The following is a 17,327-nucleotide window of genomic DNA, read 5'->3' on the forward strand; positions in this document are numbered from 1 at the left end:
TGCAATAATCAAGTAGATGAGCAGGCAGGAATTACGCAGCACAGGTGGAAATTGTCAAGGAGATGACAGGCAGGAATCGTGAAGCTCAGCTGGCAATTGTCCAGCAGATGAGCAGAGAGTAATCACGCAGCTCAGCAGGCCCTGATCACGTGACTGAGCATGCACTGTTCACGTGGCTGATCACACACCTATCACGTGACTGATCATGCAGTGATCACGTGGCTCTCATGCACTGATCACGTGATTGCGGATGCACTGATCATGTAATTGTATGCACTGATCACGTGGCTATCATGTACTTCTGACGTAGCTGATCATGCACTGATCATGTGACTGATCATGCACTGATCAAGTAGCTATCTTGCACTGATCACTTGGCTGATCATACACTCATCTCGGGACTGATCATGCACTGATCACGGCGATATCATGCATTGATTACATGACACCACATGCACTGATCACATTGATGATCATACACTGATCTTGTGACTGATCATGCACTGAGCACGTGACCGACCATGCACTGATCACGTGACTGATCATGCACTGATCACGTGGCCCTCATGCACTGATCACATGGCTATCATGCACTGATATCATGCACTGATCACGTGGCTGATCACACAGGTATCACGTGACTGATCATGCACTGATCACATGACTATCATGCACTGATCACGTGGCTATCATGCACTGATCACGTGGCTGATCTTGCAATGATCACGTAGCTACCATGTACTGGTCACGTGACTGATCATGCACTGATCACGTAATTGATCCTGCCCTGATCACGTGGCTCGTCACGCACTGATCACGTGGCTGATCACACACGTATCACGTGACTGATCATGTACAGATCACGTGACTAATCATGAAGTGATCACGTGGCTATCCTGCACTGATCACGTGGATATCAGGCACTGATCACGTGGCTGATCACACACGTATCACGTGACTGATCATGCACTGATCAAATGGCTATCATGCACGACTCACGTGGATGATCATGCAATGATCACGTAGCTACCATGTACTGGTCACGTGACTGATCATGCACTGACCACGTAATTGATCATGCATTGATCACCTGGCTTATCATGCACTGATCACGTGACTGATCATGCACTGATCACGTGGCTGATCATGCACTGATCATGTGGCTATCATGCAATGATCACGTGGCTATCATGCACTGATCACCTGGCTGATCATGCACTGATCATGTGGCTATCATGCAATGATCACGTGGCTATCATGCAATGATCACCTGGCTGATCATGCACTGATCACGTGGCTGATCATGCACTGATCTCGTGGTTATCATGCACTGATCACTTGGCTGGTCATACACTGATCACTTGCTTGGTCATGCACAGATTACATGACTGATCATGCACAGATCACCTGACTGATCATGCAGTCATCACGTGGCTTTCATGCACTGATCACTTGGATGGTCATACACTGATCACGTGCCTGGTCATGCACAAATTATGTGACTGATCATGCACTGATAATGTGACTGATCATACTCTGATCACGTGGCTATCATGCACTGATCAGTTGAATGGTCATACACTGATAACATGCCAGGTCATGCACAGATTACGTGACTGATCATGCACTGATCACGTGACTGCTCATGCACTGATCACGTGGCTATTATGCACTACTCACGTGGCTGATCATGCAATGATCACATAGCTACCATGTACTGGTCACGTGACTGATCATCCCCTGATCACATAATTGACCATACACTGATCATGTCGCTGATCATGCACTGATCACGTGGCTGATCATACACTGATCACGTGACTAATCATGCACTGATTACGTGGCTATCATGTACTGATCACGTGGCTGATCATACACTGATCACGTGCCTGGTCATGCACAGATCACGTGACTAATCATGAAGTGATCACGTGGCTATCATGCACTGATCACGTAATTGATCATGCACTGATCACCTGGTTTATCATGCATTGATCATGTGACTGATCATGTGCTGATCATGTTTGGTGTCATACACTGATCATGTGTCTCTGGAGGCAATGAACAAAGAGCTGAATAGGCAGGAATCAGTCAGCAGGCAATAATCATGGAACACAGCTCTGAGAAATCATGCTGCTCAGCTGGCAATAATCAAGTAGATGAGCAGGCAGGAATTACGCCGCACAGGTGGCAAATGTCAAGGAGATGACAGGCAGGAATCGTGCAGCTCAGCTGGCAATTGTCAAGCAGATGAGCAGACAGTAATCACGCAGCTCAGCAGGCCCTGATCAAGTGACTTAGCATGCACTGTTCACGTGTGTGATCACACACCTATCACGTGAATGACCATGCACTGATCAAGTGGCTCTCATGCACTGATCACGTGAGTGCGCATGCACTGATCACGTAATTGTATGCACTGATCACGTGGCTATCATGCACTGATGACGTGGCTGATCATGCACTGATCATTTGACTGATCATGCACTGATCACGTAACTATCTTGCACTGACGACGTGGCTGATCATACACTCATTAAGAGACTGATCATGCACTGATGACGTGCCTGACCATGCACTGATCACGTGGCTGATCATGCACTGATGAGTTGACTATCATGCACTGATTACTTGGCTGATCATACAATGATCACGTGACTGATAATGCACTGATCATCTGGCTATCATGCACTCATTACCTGGCTATCATGCACTGATCACGTGGTTGATCATACACTGATCACGAGACTGATCAGGCACTGATCACGTCGGTATCATGCACTGATCACATGACTGCCCATGCAGTGATCACGTGGATGATCATACACTGATCATGTGACAGATCATGCAGTGATCACGTGGGTATCATGCACTGATCAAGTGGCTGATCATACTCTGCTCCCAAAACTGATTATGCACTGATCACGTGGCTATCATGAATTGCTCACGTGGCTGATCATGCACTGATCAGGTGACTAATCATGCACTGATCTCGTGGCTATCATGCACGGCTCACCTGGCTGATCATCCAATGATCACGTAGCTACCGTGTATTGGTCACATGACTGATCATGCACTGATCACGTAATTGATCTTGCACTGATAACGTGGCTGATCATGCACTGATCACGTGACTGATCATGCACTGATCACCTGGCTATCATGCATTGATCTTGTGACTGATCATGTGCTGATCATGTTTGGTGTCATACACTGATCATGTGTCTCTGGAGGCAATGAACAAAGAGGTGAGTAGGCAGGAATCAGTCAGCAGGCAATAATCATGGAAATCAGCTCTGAGAAATCATGCTGCTCAGCTGGCAATAATCAAGTAGATGAGCAGGGAGGAATTACGCAGCACAGGTGGCAATTGTCAAGGTGATGACAGGCAGGAATCGTGCAGCTCCGCTTGCAATTGTTAAGCAGAAGAGCAGACAGTAATCATGCAGCTCAGCAGGCCCTAATCACGTGACTGAGATGGCACTGTTCACGTGGCTGATCACACACCTATCACTTGACTGATCATGCACTGATCACGTGGCTCTCATGCACTGATCACGTGATTGTGCATGCACTGGTCACGTAAATGTATGCACTGATCACGTGGCTATAATGCACTCATGACGTGGCTGATCATGCACTGAACATGTGACTGATCATGCACTGATCACGTAGCTATCTTGCACTGATCACTTGGCTGACCATACACTCATCACGGGACTGATCATGCACTGATCACGGCGCTATCATGCATTGATTACGTGACTCCACAGGCACTGATCACGTGACTGATCATGCACTGATCACGTGACTGACCATGCACTGATCACGTGACTGATCATGCACTGATCAGTTGGCTATCATGTACTGATTACTTGGCAGATCATAACTGATCACGTGACTGATAATGCACTGATCATCTGGCTATCATGCACTCATTACCTGGCTATCGTGCACTGATCACGTGGTTGATCATACACTGATCACGAGACTGATCATGCACTGATCACGTGGCTATCATGCACTGATCACGTGGATATCATGCACTGATCATGTGGCTGATCACACTCGTATCACTTGACTGTTCATGCACTAATCACCTGAGTGATCTTGCACTGATCACGTGGCTATCATGCACTGCTCCCATGGTTGATCATGCAATGATCACACCACTACCATGTACTGGTCACATGACTGATCATGCACTGATCACGTAATTGATCATGCACTGATCACCTTGCTTATCATGCATTGATCATGTAACTGATCATGTGCTGATCATGTTTAGTGTCACACACTGATCATGTGCTTCTGGAGGCAATGAACAAAGAGCTGAGTAGGCAGGAATCAGTCAGCAGGCAATAATCATGGAACTCAGCTCTGAGAAATCATGCTGCTCAGCTGGCAATAATCAAGTAGATGAGCAGGCAGGAATTATGGAGCACAGGTGGCAATTGTCAAGGTGATGACAGGCAGGAATCGTGCAGCTCAGTTGCCAATTGTCAAGCAGATGAGCAGACAGTAATCACACAGATCAGCAGGCCCTGATCACGTGACTGAGCATGCACTGTTCACGTGACTGATCACACACCTGTCAGGTGACTGATCATGCACTGATCACCTGGCACTCATGCACTGATCACGTGGCTGATCATACTCTGCTGACGTAACTGATCATGCACACATCACGTGGCTATCATGCACTGCTAACGTGGCTGGTCATGCAATGATCACGTAGCTACCATATTCTGGTCACGTGACTCATCATGCACAGATCACGTAAATGATCATGCACTGTTCACGTGACTGATTATGTACTGATCACCTGACTGATCATGCACTGATCACGTGGCTATCATGCACTGCTCACGTGGCTGACCATGCAATGATCATGTAGCAACCCTGTACTAGTAACGTGATCGATCATGCACTGATCACGTAATTGATCCTGCACTGAACACGTGGCTCATCATGCACTGATCACGTGACTGTTCACGCACTGATCACTTGACTGATCATGCACTGATCACGTGACTGTTCACCCACTGATCACCTGACTGATCATGCACTGATCACGTGTCTATAATGCACTGATCACGTGGCGGATCATGCACTGCTCATATGCCTGGTCATGCACAGATCACGTGACTAATCATGAACTGATCACGTGGCTATAATTCACTGATCACGTGGATATCATGCACTGATTACGTGCCTGTCATGCACAGATCACGTGAATAATCATGAACTGCTCACGTAGCTATCATGCACTGATCACGTGGGTGATCATACACTGTCACGTGTCTGATCATGCACTAATCACATGGCTATCATACACTGATCACGTGGCTATCATGCACTGATCACGTGGCTATCATGCACTGATCACGTGGCTGATAATGCAATGTTCTCCTAGCTACCATGTACTGGTAACATGACTGATCATGCACTGATCACGTAATTGATCATGCACTGATCACGTGGCTGATCATGCACTTATCACGTGACTGATCATGCACTAATCACGTGACTGATCATGCACTGATCACGTGGCTATCATGCACTGCTCACGAGGCTGATCATGCAATGATCAAGCAGCTACCATGTATTGGTTTTATGACTGATCATGCACTGATCATGTAATTGATCATGCACTGATCACCTGGCTTATCATGCATTAATCATGTGACTGATCATGTGCTGATCATGTTTGGAGTCATACACTGATCATGTGCCTCTGGAGGCAAGGAACAAACAGCTGAGTAGGCAGGAGTCAGTCAGCAGGCAATAATCATGGAACTCAGCTCTGAGAAATGATGCTGCTCAGCTGGCAATAATCAAGTAGATGAGCAGGCAGGAATTACGCATCACCCGTGTCAATTGTCAAGGAGATGACAGGCAGAAATCGTGCAGCTCAGCTGGCAATTGTCAAGCAGATGAGCAGACAGTAATCACGCAGCTCAGCAGGCCCTGATCACGTGACTGATCATGCACTGATGACGTGGCTCTCATGCACTGATCACGTGATTGCGCATGCTCTGATCACGTAATTGTATGCACTGATCACGTGCTAACATGCACTGATCACGTGGCTATCATGCACTGATCACGTGGCTATCATGCACTGATCACGTGGCTGATCATGCAATGATCACGTAGCTACCATGTACTGGTCACCTGACAGATCATGCACTGATCACGTAATTGATCCTGCCCTGATCACGTGGCTCATCACGCACTGATGACGTGGCTGAACACACACGTATCATGTGACTGATCATGTACAGATCACGTGACTAAACATGAAGTGATCACGTGGCTATCCTGCACTGATAACGTGGCTGATCATGCAATGATCACGTGATTCATCATGCACTGATCACTTGAATATCATGCACTGATAACGTGGCTGATCATACACTGTTCACGTAAATGATCGTACACTGATCACGTGGCTATCATGCACTGATCACGTGGCTGAACATGCACTGTTCACGTGGCTGATCACACATCTGTCACGTGACTGATCATGCACTGATCACGTGGCACTCATGCACTGATCACGTGGCTGATCATACCCTGCTCACGTCACTGATCATGCAAACATCACGTGGCTATCATGCACTGCTCACATGGCTGTTCATGCAATGATCACCTGACTGGTCATGCACAGATCACGTGACTAATCATGAACTGATCACGTAGCTATCATGCACTGATCACCTGGCTGATCATGCACTGATCACGTGGCTGTCATGCACTGATCACGTGATTGCGGATGCACTGATCACGTAAATGTATGCACTGATCACGTGGCTATCATGTACTGATGACGTGGCTGATCATGCACTGATCATGTGACTGATCATGCACTGATCACGTAGCTATCTTGCACTGATCACTTGGCTGATCATACACTCATCACGGAACTGATCATGCACTGATCACGGCGCTATCATGCATTGATTACATGAGTCCACATGCACTGATCACGTGGATGATCATATACTGATCACGTGACTGATCATGCACTGATCACGTGATTGATCATGCACTGATCAGTTGGCTATCATGCACTGATTACTTGGCTGATCATACACTGATCACATGACTGATAATGCACTGATCATCTGGCTATCATGCACTCATTACCTGGCTATCGTGCACTGATCACGTGGTTGATCATACACTGATCACGAGACTAATCATGCTCTGATCACGTCTATATCATGCACTGATCACATGACTGCCCATGCACTGATCACGTGGATGGTCATACACTGATCATGTGACAGATCATGCAGTGATCACGTGGCTATCATGCACTGATCAATTGGCTGATCATACTCTGCTCCCGAAACTGATCATGCACTGATCACACGGCTATCATGCACTGCTTACGTGGCTGATCATGCAATGATCACGTAGCTACCATGTACTGGTCACGTGAGTGATCATGCACTGATCACGTAATTGATCATGCACTGATCAGGTGACTGATCATGCACTGTTCACGTGACTGATCATGCACGGATCACGTGACTGATCATGCACTGATCTCGTGGCTATCATGCACGGCTCACGTGGCTGATCACGCAATGATCAGGTAGCTATCATGTACTGGTCACGTGACTGATCATGCAATGATCACGTAATTGATCATGCACTGATCATGTGGCTGATCATGAACTGATCACGTGGCTGATCATACACTGATCACGTGACTGATCATGCAGTGATAACCTGGCTATCATGAACTAATAACTTGGATGGTCATACACTGATCACGTGCCTGGTCATGAACAGATTACGTGACTGATCATGCACTGATCACGTAACTGATCATGCACTTATCACGTGACTGAACATGCACTGATCTCCTGGCTATCATGCACTGAACACTTGGCTGGTCATACACTCATCACGTGCCTGGTCATGCAAAGATTACATGACTGATCATGCACTGATCACATAATTGATCATGCACTGATCACGTGGCTATCATGCACTGATCACGTGGATATCATGCACTGATCATGTGGCTGATCACACACGTATCACGTGACTGATCATGCACTGATCACGTGACTATCATGCACTGATCACGTGGATATCATGCACTGATCATGTGGCTGATCACACACGTATCACGTGACTGATCATGCACTGATCACGTGACTATCATGCACTGATCACGTGGCTATCATGCACTGATCACGTGGCTGATCATGCAATGATCACGTAGCTACCATGTACTGGTCACCTGACAGATCATGCACTGATCACGTAATTGATCCTGCCCTGATCACGTGGCTCATCACGCACTGATCACGTGGCTGAACACACACGTATCATGTGACTGATCATGTACAGATCACGTGACTAAACATGAAGTGATCACGTGGCTATCCTGCACTGATAACGTGGCTGATAATGCAATGATCACGTGATTCATCATGCACTGATCACTTGAATATCATGCACTGATCACGTGGCTGATCACACACTGTTCACGTGTCTGACCATGCACTGCTCACGTGGCTAATCATACACTGTTCACGTAAATGATCGTGCACTGATCACGTGGCTATCATGCACTGATCACGTGGCTGAATATGCACTGCTCACGTGGCTGATCACACATCTGTCACGTGACTGATCATGCACTGATCACGTGGCACTCATGCACTGATCACGTGGCTGATCATACCCTGCTCACGTCACTGATCATGCAAACATCACGTGGCTATCATGCACTGCTCACGTGGCTGTTCATGCAATGATCACGTAGCTTCCATATACTGGTCACGTGACTGATCATGCACAGATCATGTAAATGATCAAGCACTGTTCACGTGACTGATCATGTACTGATCACGTGACTGATCAGGCACTGATCACGTGTCTATCATGCACTGATCACGTGGCTATCATGCACTGATCACGTGGCTGATCATGCAATGATCACGTAGCTACCATGTACTGGTCACCTGACAGATCATGAACTGATCACGTAATTGATCCTGCCCTGATCACGTGGCTCATCACGCACTGATCACGTGGCTGAACACACACGTATCACGTGACTGATCATGTACAGATCACGTGACTAATCATGAAGTGATCACGTGGCTATCCTGCACTGATAACGTGGCTGATCATGCAATGATCACGTCGCTACAATATACTGGTCACGTGACTGATCATGCACTGATGTCGTGGCTGATCATGCACTGATCATGTGAATGATCATGCACTGATCACATAGCTATCTTGCACTGATCACTTGGCTGATCATACACTCATCACGGGACTGATCGTGCACTGATCACGTGGCTATCATGCACTGATCACGTGGCTATCATGCACTGACCACGTGACTGATCATGCACTGATCACGTGGCTATCATGCACTGATCACGTGGCTGATCATGCAATGATCATGTAGCTACCATGTACCGGTCACGTGACCGATCATACACCCATCAGGTGTCTGATCATGCACTAATCACGTGGCTATCATGCACTGTTCACGTGGCTGATCATACACTGATCACCTGCCTGGTCATGCACAGATCACGTGACTAATCATGAACTGATCACGTAGCTATCATGTACTGATCACCTGGCTGATCATGCACTGATCACGTGGCTATCATGCAATGATCACGTGGCTATCATGCACTGATCACTTGGCTGATCAGGCACTGATACCGTGACTGAGCATGAACTGATCACATGACTATCATGTAGTGATCACGTGACTTAATGGTGCTGATCATGTGACTGATCATGCGCTGATCATGTTTGCTATCATACACTGATCATGTGCCTCTGGAGGCAATAAACAAAGAGCTGAGTAGGCACGAATCAAACAGTCAGCAGGCAATAATCATGGAACTCAGCTGTGAGGAATCATGCTGCTCAGCTGGCAATAATCAAGCAGCTGAGCAGGCAGAAATTATGCAGCACAGCTGGCAATTGTCAAGCAGATGACAGGCAGGAATCGTGCAGCTCAGCTGGCAATTGTCAAGCAGATGAGCAGACAGTAATCACGCAGCTCAGCAGGCCCTGATCACGTGACTGATCATGCACTGATGACGTGGCTCTCATGCACTGATCACGTGATTGCGCATGCTCTGATCACGTAATTGTATGCACTGATCACGTGCTAACATGCACTGATGACGTGGCTGATCATGCACTGATCACGTGACTGATCATGCACTGATCACGTGGCTATCAAGCACTACTCACGTGGCTGATCATGCAATGATCATGTAGCTACCATGTACCGGTCACGTGACTGATCATACACCATTCAGGTGACCGATCATGCACTGATCACGTGGCTAACATGCACTGTTCACGTGGCTGATCATACACTGATCACCTGACTGGTCATGCACAGATCACGTGACTAATCATGAACTGATCACGTAGCTATCATGCACTGATCACCTGGCTGATCATGCACTGATCACGTGGCTGTCATGCACTGATCACGTGCTTGCGGATGCACTGATCACGTAAATGTATGCACTGATCACGTGGCTATCATGTACTGATGACGTGGCTGATCATGCACTGATCATGTGACTGATCATGCACTGATCACGTAGCTATCTTGCACTGATCACTTGGCTGATCATACACTCATCACGGAACTGATCATGCACTGATCACGGCGCTATCATGCATTGATTACATGAGTCCACATGCACTGATCACGTGGATGATCATATACTGATCACGTGACTGATCATGCACTGATCACGTGATTGATCATGCACTGATCAGTTGGCTATCATGCACTGATTTCTTGGCTGATCATACACTGATCACATGACTGATAATGCACTGATCATCTGGCTATCATGCACTCATTACCTGGCTATCGTGCACTGATCACGTGGTTGATCATACACTGATCACGAGACTAATCATGCTCTGATCACGTCTATATCATGCACTGATCACATGACTGCCCATGCACTGATCACGTGGATGGTCATACACTGATCATGTGACAGATCATGCAGTGATCACGTGGCTATCATGCACTGATCAATTGGCTGATCATACTCTGCTCCCGAAACTGATCATGCACTGATCACACGGCTATCATGCACTGCTTACGTGGCTGATCATGCAATGATCACGTAGCTACCATGTACTGGTCACGTGAGTGATCATGCACTGATCACGTAATTGATCATGCACTGATCAGGTGACTGATCATGCACGGATCACGTGACTGATCATGCAATGATCACGTAATTGATCATGCACTGATCATGTGGCTGATCATGAACTGATCACGTGGCTGATCATACACTGATCACGTGACTGATCATGCAGTGATAACCTGGCTATCATGAACTAATAACTTGGAAGGTCATACACTGATCACGTGCCTGGTCATGAACAGATTACGTGACTGATCATGCACTGATCACGTAACTGATCATGCACTTATCACGTGACTGAACATGCACTGATCTCCTGGCTATCATGCACTGAACACTTGGCTGGTCATACACTCATCACATGCCTGGTCATGCAAAGATTACATGACTGATCATGCACTGATCACATGATTGATCATGCACTGATCACGTGGCTATCATGCACTGATCACGTGGATATCATGCACTGATCATGTGGCTGATCACACACGTATCACGTGACTGATCATGCACTGATCACGTGACTATCATGCACTGATCACGTGGATATCATGCACTGATCATGTGGCTGATCACACACGTATCACGTGACTGATCATGCACTGATCACGTGACTATCATGCACTGATCACGTGGCTATCATGCACTGATCACGTGGCTGATCATGCAATGATCACGTAGCTACCATGTACTGGTCACCTGACAGATCATGCACTGATCACGTAATTGATCCTGCCCTGATCACGTGGCTCATCACGCACTGATCACGTGGCTGAACACACACGTATCATGTGACTGATCATGTACAGATCACGTGACTAAACATGAAGTGATCACGTGGCTATCCTGCACTGATAACGTGGCTGATAATGCAATGATCACGTGATTCATCATGCACTGATCACTTGAATATCATGCACTGATCACGTGGCTGATCACACACTGTTCACGTGTCTGACCATGCACTGCTCACGTGGCTAATCATACACTGTTCACGTAAATGATCGTGCACTGATCACGTGGTTATCATGCACTGATCACGTGGCTGAACATGCACTGCTCACGTGGCTGATCACACATCTGTCACGTGACTGATCATGCACTGATCACGTGGCACTCATGCACTGATCACGTGGCTGATCATACCCTGCTCACGTCACTGATCATGCAAACATCACGTGGCTATCATGCACTGCTCACGTGGCTGTTCATGCAATGATCACGTAGCTTCCATATACTGGTCACGTGACTGATCATGCACAGATCACGTAAATGATCAAGCACTGTTCACGTGACTGATCATGTACTGATCACGTGACTGATCAGGCACTGATCACGTGTCTATCATGCACTGATCACGTGGCTATCATGCACTGATCACGTGGCTGATCATGCAATGATCACGTAGCTACCATGTAGTGGTCACCTGACAGATCATGAACTGATCACGTAATTGATCCTGCCCTGATCACGTGGCTCATCACGCACTGATCACGTGGCTGAACACACACGTATCACGTGACTGATCATGTACAGATCACGTGACTAATCATGAAGTGATCACGTGGCTATCCTGCACTGATAACGTGGCTGATCATGCAATGATCACGTAGCTACAATATACTGGTCACGTGACTGATCATGCACTGATGTCGTGGCTGATCATGCACTGATCATGTGAATGATCATGCACTGATCACATAGCTATCTTGCACTGATCACTTGGCTGATCATACACTCATCACGGGACTGATCGTGCACTGATCACGTGGCTATCATGCACTGATCACGTGGATATCATGCACTGACCACGTGACTGATCATGCACTGATCACGTGGCTATCATGCACTGATCACGTGGCTGATCATGCAATGATCATGTAGCTACCATGTACCGGTCACGTGACCGATCATACACCCATCAGGTGTCTGATCATGCACTAATCACGTGGCTATCATGCACTGTTCACGTGGCTGATCATACACTGATCACCTGCCTGGTCATGCACAGATCACGTGACTAATCATGAACTGATCACGTAGCTATCATGTACTGATCACCTGGCTGATCATGCACTGATCACGTGGCTATCATGCAATGATCACGTGGCTATCATGCACTGATCACTTGGCTGATCATGCACTGATACCGTGATTGAGCATGAACTGATCACATGACTATCATGTAGTGATCACGTGACTTAATGGCGCTGATCATGTGACTGATCATGCGCTGATCATGTTTGCTATCATACACTGATCATGTGCCTCTGGAGGCAATAAACAAAGAGCTGAGTAGGCACGAATCAAACAGTCAGCAGGCAATAATCATGGAACTCAGCTGTGAGGAATCATGCTGCTCAGCTGGCAATAATCAAGCAGCTGAGCAGGCAGAAATTATGCAGCACAGCTGGCAATTGTCAAGCAGATGACAGGCAGGAATCGTGCAGCTCAGCTGGCAATTGTCAAGCAGATGAGCAGACAGTAATCACGCAGCTCAGCAGGCCCTGATCACGTGACTGATCATGCACTGATGACGTGGCTCTCATGCACTGATCACGTGATTGCGCATGCTCTGATCACGTAATTGTATGCACTGATCACGTGCTAACATGCACTGATGACGTGGCTGATCATGCACTGATCACGTGACTGATCATGCACTGATCACGTGGCTATCAAGCACTACTCACGTGGCTGATCATGCAATGATCATGTAGCTACCATGTACCGGTCACGTGACTGATCATACACCATTCAGGTGACCGATCATGCACTGATCACGTGGCTATCATGCACTGTTCACGTGGCTGATCATACACTGATCACCTGACTGGTCATGCACAGATCACGTGACTAATCATGAACTGATCACGTAGCTATCATGCACTGATCACCTGGCTGATCATGCACTGATCACGTGGCTGTCATGCACTGATCACGTGCTTGCGGATGCACTGATCACGTAAATGTATGCACTGATCACGTGGCTATCATGTACTGATGACGTGGCTGATCATGCACTGATCATGTGACTGATCATGCACTGATCACGTAGCTATCTTGCACTGATCACTTGGCTGATCATACACTCATCACGGAACTGATCATGCACTGATCACGGCGCTATCATGCATTGATTACATGAGTCCACATGCACTGATCACGTGGATGATCATATACTGATCACGTGACTGATCATGCACTGATCACGTGACTGATCATGCACTGATCAGTTGGCTATCATGCACTGATTACTTGGCTGATCATACACTGATCACATGACTGATAATGCACTGATCATCTGGCTATCATGCACTCATTACCTGGCTATCGTGCACTGATCACGTGGTTGATCATACACTGATCACGAGACTAATCATGCTCTGATCACGTCTATATCATGCACTGATCACATGACTGCCCATGCACTGATCACGTGGATGGTCATACACTGATCATGTGACAGATCATGCAGTGATCACGTGGCTATCATGCACTGATCAATTGGCTGATCATACTCTGCTCCCGAAACTGATCATGCACTGATCACACGGCTATCATGCACTGCTTACGTGGCTGATCATGCAATGATCACGTAGCTACCATGTACTGGTCACGTGAGTGATCATGCACTGATCACGTAATTGATCATGCACTGATCAGGTGACTGATCATGCACTGTTCACGTGACTGATCATGCACGGATCACGTGACTGATCATGCACTGATCTCGTGGCTATCATGCACGGCTCACGTGGCTGATCACGCAATGATCAGGTAGCTATCATGTACTGGTCACGTGACTGATCATGCAATGATCACGTAATTGATCATGCACTGATCATGTGGCTGATCATGAACTGATCACGTGGCTGATCATACACTGATCACGTGACTGATCATGCAGTGATAACCTGGCTATCATGAACTAATAACTTGGATGGTCATACACTGATCACGTGCCTGGTCATGAACAGATTACGTGACTGATCATGCACTGATCACGTAACTGATCATGCACTTATCACGTGACTGAACATGCACTGATCTCCTGGCTATCATGCACTGAACACTTGGCTGGTCATACACTCATCACATGCCTGGTCATGCAAAGATTACATGACTGATCATGCACTGATCACATGATTGATCATGCACTGATCACGTGGCTATCATGCACTGATCACGTGGATATCATGCACTGATCATGTGGCTGATCACACACGTATCACGTGACTGATCATGCACTGATCACGTGACTATCATGCACTGATCACGTGGATATCATGCACTGATCATGTGGCTGATCACACACGTATCACGTGACTGATCATGCACTGATCACGTGACTATCATGCACTGATCACGTGGCTATCATGCACTGATCACGTGGCTGATCATGCAATGATCACGTAGCTACCATGTACTGGTCACCTGACAGATCATGCACTGATCACGTAATTGATCCTGCCCTGATCACGTGGCTCATCACGCACTGATCACGTGGCTGAACACACACGTATCATGTGACTGATCATGTACAGATCACGTGACTAAACATGAAGTGATCACGTGGCTATCCTGCACTGATAACGTGGCTGATCATGCAATGATCACGTGATTCATCATGCACTGATCACTTGAATATCATGCACTGATCACGTGGCTGATCACACACTGTTCACGTGTCTGACCATGCACTGCTCACGTGGCTAATCATACACTGTTCACGTAAATGATCGTGCACTGATCACGTGGCTATCATGCACTGATCACGTGGCTGAACATGCACTGCTCACGTGGCTGATCACACATCTGTCACGTGACTGATCATGCACTGATCACGTGGCACTCATGCACTGATCACGTGGCTGATCATACCCTGCTCACGTCACTGATCATGCAAACATCACGTGGCTATCATGCACTGCTCACGTGGCTGTTCATGCAATGATCACGTAGCTTCCATATACTGGTCACGTGACTGATCATGCACAGATCACGTAAATGATCAAGCACTGTTCACGTGACTGATCATGTACTGATCACGTGACTGATCAGGCACTGATCACGTGTCTATCATGCACTGATCACGTGGCTATCATGCACTGATCACGTGGCTGATCATGCAATGATCACGTAGCTACCATGTAGTGGTCACCTGACAGATCATGAACTGATCACGTAATTGATCCTGCCCTGATCACGTGGCTCATCACGCACTGATCACGTGGCTGAACACACACGTATCACGTGACTGATCATGTACAGATCACGTGACTAATCATGAAGTGATCACGTGGCTATCCTGCACTGATAACGTGGCTGATCATGCAATGATCACGTAGCTACAATATACTGGTCACGTGACTGATCATGCACTGATGTCGTGGCTGATCATGCACTGATCATGTGAATGATCATGCACTGATCACATAGCTATCTTGCACTGATCACTTGGCTGATCATACACTCATCACGGGACTGATCGTGCACTGATCACGTGGCTATCATGCACTGATCACGTGGCTATCATGCACTGACCACGTGACTGATCATGCACTGATCACGTGGCTATCATGCACTGATCACGTGGCTGATCATGCAATGATCATGTAGCTACCATGTACCGGTCACGTGACCGATCATACACCCATCAGGTGTCTGATCATGCACTAATCACGTGGCTATCATGCACTGTTCACGTGGCTGATCATACACTGATCACCTGCCTGGTCATGCACAGATCACGTGACTAATCATGAACTGATCACGTAGCTATCATGTACTGATCACCTGGCTGATCATGCACTGATCACGTGGCTATCATGCAATGATCACGTGGCTATCATGCACTGATCACTTGGCTGATCAGGCACTGATACCGTGACTGAGCATGAACTGATCACATGACTATCATGTAGTGATCACGTGACTTAATGGCGCTGATCATGTGACTGATCATGCGCTGATCATGTTTGCTATCATACACTGATCATGTGCCTCTGGAGGCAATAAACAAAGAGCTGAGTAGGCACGAATCAAACAGTCAGCAGGCAATAATCATGGAACTCAGCTGTGAGGAATCATGCTGCTCAGCTGGCAATAATCAAGCAGCTGAGCAGGCAGAAATTA

Source organism: Bos javanicus, chromosome 16, assembly GCF_032452875.1.
Source record: "Bos javanicus breed banteng chromosome 16, ARS-OSU_banteng_1.0, whole genome shotgun sequence".
Taxonomy (NCBI): domain Eukaryota; kingdom Metazoa; phylum Chordata; class Mammalia; order Artiodactyla; family Bovidae; genus Bos; species Bos javanicus.